Source organism: Dendropsophus ebraccatus, chromosome 1 (assembly GCF_027789765.1).
Source record: "Dendropsophus ebraccatus isolate aDenEbr1 chromosome 1, aDenEbr1.pat, whole genome shotgun sequence".
Lineage (NCBI taxonomy): Eukaryota > Metazoa > Chordata > Amphibia > Anura > Hylidae > Dendropsophus > Dendropsophus ebraccatus.
In genome coordinates this window covers 92,136,568-92,140,744 of record NC_091454.1, presented here as the reverse complement: position 1 = coordinate 92,140,744, position 4,177 = coordinate 92,136,568, and the positions used below count along the sequence as shown (strand labels likewise).

Below are 4,177 nucleotides of genomic sequence, written 5' to 3'. Positions count from 1 at the left end.
AGTGTATTGAACAATGGCCAATGTTTGCTACGGCTGTGGAAATAATTGACATGTCAATTATTTCCGGCCGTCGTGCATTGATTTCAATGCAAAAATTCCCTTTGTTAGACAATCACTACAACGGCTGTTGTTTTTACATGCCACACAATAGCGATTGTCCATAGCTTGTGTGAACATAGCCTTAGGGTGCCTTCACATGTACCGTATTGCTGCGTTTGTAACGCTGTGTTTTTAACTCTGCGTTTTTATCGCTGCGTTTTTGGTGCGATTTTTACATGCGCGTTTTGATTTTCACATGAAAATCATGTGAAAATCAAAACGCGCATGTAAAAATCGCACCAAAAACGCAGCGATAAAAAGCAGCGTTAAAAACACAGGGATACGGTACGTGTGAAGCTACCCTTAAGGTATATGATGCTGGTGTGATATAATATTTTATATGTTTTATGTAACCAATAATTAAATGGATGTAAGTGATATTGGCTGTTTAAAGCACAGCTTGGTATTTCCATGAAAATGACTCAGTTGATGAGCTATATCACTGCTGACACTGGGTGAATAAAGCTTTAGAAAATTACTGCTAGAAATCTGGAGTGCTGCTTCTCTGCATGGAAAATGTTAACTGTTTTAACTACTTGATAGACAAGTTTTTCATCTTGACTGTAGAGATGCAGAAGTACAGGGGATTTAAGGGCTATTAACTAACCACACAATGGCTTGAAGTAGTGAGCTGTGTCCCATGCAGACATATATAGCAGCATATATAACAGACATCATAAGCACCAACGGAGAACACTTCAGTGGGTCAGAGACTTGGAAACTGGATGTGCTTAGAACCACATGGGATTGGTGTAAAAATAACAAACCGAGCTCATTTATATGTAACCTTTCTTTTAATAGCCTTTTTTCAGTCCTAGTAGCTCTGAACTCTGTGTTGAACTATATGAACTGGTTATTGATTCTAAATTGTGGGACTAAATTAATACTCTTCTGTATTAGAAGTCATTGCTGCCATTTTATTACTGCTGATATTGTGATTGGCTTTTAAAATGCATTCAGGGAGAACAATAGAGGAAACATATAAATATGAAACATTTCACAAGATTTATTGACATATCATAAATGACTTGGTAATGACATTTTTTTTTTTTTTGCTTGACACCTGTGCTTGATATAAGAGAAGGTTCAATAAATCATTATTCTAACTTGAATACATACTTTATCATTTCCTTTAACAAACATTATAATGGGCCTGTGGTGGCAACAATAATGCACCACTATGTAAAACTATAATGTGCTCTTCCTATGCGGCACTATGATCATGTCAATGTTTTCCAACACAAAGCCTTGTCTGAAAATATAATGGGCCATTGACATATCCTGTTTTAAGGTCTTACATATGCTACACTTTTCCACAAAAGCCACTGCTTACTACTAAAATAGGCCACAATGTAATGCTATAAATATTTATTGTTTGGCATTGTAATGGGCCACTTCTTTGCACAATAATGCGGCACCATCCGACACAACTGTGGCAACTGCGTTCAAATATATTGGGATATCTCTGTCAATATAAATGGTCATTGCCACTAGAATAAGCTGTTGTCAAAATTTATAATCAACCATTATATGAAAACATAACCAAAAAACTGTTAACATAGGCACAAGAATGAAAAAACCCTGTGATGATAACTGTATAGTTGTTGTTTTTTTTTTTGTTTTTTTAGAGTGAAGTGTGACAACTTTATTTGGACTAAATGACAAAAGTTTAAAAATAATGTCTTCACTCCAATAATTTGTGGTCAAAAGAAACGTAGCATGATGATAACAGTCCAGTTTGAAGGTCTTAAGACTTTGCTTAATCCTGGTGTTGTATGGATGTGAAGCAGCAGCAGATTGTTATGACAGATGAACCAAGTTCTGTCAGCTATTTTCGATTTCCAGGCCATCCTTGAAGAAAGTCAAATAGGGTGTTATGCCATCCTCACGGTACTCTAGAAGAGCCTTCTGGATTCATAGACTCACCTGTATAAAATTGATAGTTTTTGAATGTCTTTGATTATTCTGCAGCACCACCCATGAAAGGCTTTACTCTGTGTGAATTATTTTTCTTAAGTTTGACTTTGATGGCTTTCATATAGTCCTTAATATACTGTTTGTATGACTCCTTGTTGAAGCCAGTTTCCTGAAGTTTGTGGTTTAATAGTATATCACACCCACTGATTGTTGTTGAGTCTGATCCTTCGTCCAGGCCTCCTTCTGCAGACGCATTGCCACCAATAAGAGCATCATCAATCTGACCTTCCACTCTAGTGACTATCCTTCCATCGACCTCATAGCACAGCCCACCACATCTTTCCTTGATAGGATAGATGTCCGAGAACATTTCATCTCCGGTGACAATATCCTTGTAGATGATTATGGTGGTGGCGAGCTTGGCGCTGGAGTCCCGGAGCGGTCTGCAGGAGCCTCAGTGTCGCAAAAGGTGGAAAGGGAAAAGTTTAACTGTATAGTTGTTGGTAGCAACTATTGTTTGGTACTATATTGGGCCCCTCTTTTACACTATAAAATAAATGTTCCAATGGAAGGCACTAATGTAGGCTACTGTCTTTCACTATAAACCCTGTCTATCACTACAGCAGGCCACTCTCTTAAACAATAAATCATAGCCTGGAACAGTATTAGGCCACTGTCTAATGCTCCTTTTGCACTGGCTGATTGATAGCAGACAGGAACCTTGACTGTTGATATTTGGTCTGTGTAAAAGGGCCAGTGATCAGCCAACAAATAAGAGATCTCTCATTCTTCGGCTGATAGCATTTTTTGTTAAAAACATCTTAATTCGCCCACATTATGAAATTAAAAGACCACATAAAAACATTGTGACATTGAGCCTTGTAAAGGCACTGCAAATGAACAAGCTGATCAACAATCATATGTGGAGCTACATCGAGCCTTGTACAAGGGCCCTAATACTTGATACAGTCTTTAACTATAATAGATCAATGTGTGACAACATGATTTTCCATTGTTTGCCATGTAGTACCTCAGTCTGGTACAATAGCTATAGCAGTTTTTCCCCTGACGCTCAATGACAGCGCATACTGCTCTTCCCACTGTCAGGTCTATGCTGTGTATTAAGGAATACTGACAAGACCTGTAGATCACAGCTCTGATTACTCTTGACGCATGAGTTTTTGATTATTTATTTATTTTTTCCTTTAAAAAGTAAGGTGGACTTGGCTTTAATGGGGACATGGCCCAAGCGAATATCAGATTTACGGAGAGCTAACTTAACCCTTTAAGGACGGAGCCAGTTTTCATTTTTGTAATTTTGTTTTTTCCTCCTTGTGTTTTAAAGGCCACTGCGCTTGCATATTTTCCCCTACAGACCCACATGAGCCCTTATTTTTTGTGAAACCAATTATACTTTGCAATTACAGACTTAATTTTTCCATAAAATATGCTGCAAAACCAGAAAAAAATTATATGTGAAGTGAAATTGGAAAAAAGGGTGCAATTTATTTTTTTATTTTGTGGGGTTTTGTGTTTACGCCGTTCACCCTATGGTGGAACTGACATGTTATCTATGTTCCTCAAGTCAGTATGATTACAACAATATGTAACTTGTTTAACTTTTATTTTATTTGATGGCTTTTAAAAAAAATTAAAACCTTTTAAAAAAAAAACTAAGTGTTTAAAATTGCTCTAATCCCATGCTTATAACGTTTTGTTTGGTCATTTTTTGCGCCATTATCTGTTCTTTCTTTTAGTACCTTGTTTGCATATATGCTACTTTTTCTATTACCTTCTATTACATTTTTTCTGAATTTGATGTAAACAAAAATGCACATTTTGCACTTTGGTGGGTTTTTGCGCTTATGCCAAATCAGGAATGTAATAATTTAATAGTTGGGTTGATTAAGAATGCAGCGATACCAAATATGTTAATTTTTTATTCATTTATTTTTATTTATAAAATGGGAAAATTGGGTGATTTAAACTTTTATAAGGGGAGGGGATTTTTTTTATTAATTATTATGTAAAAAAAAATGTTTACATACATTTATTACAAGTTCCCTGGAGGACCCCTATATACTTAGCACTGAACTCCCATTGAAATCAATGCTGTGTATATAATAGAGCAGTAATCCATCAGATCAGTGCTCTATTATTC

The 4,177-nt window shown here is 36.2% G+C and overlaps 1 pseudogene; it reads right to left on the bottom strand.

The window, feature by feature from the left end:
• Positions 1–1,745: 1,745 nt before the first annotated feature.
• Positions 1,746–2,473, bottom strand: LOC138775425 (translationally-controlled tumor protein homolog pseudogene; annotated as a pseudogene).
• Positions 2,474–4,177: the final 1,704 nt, after the last annotated feature.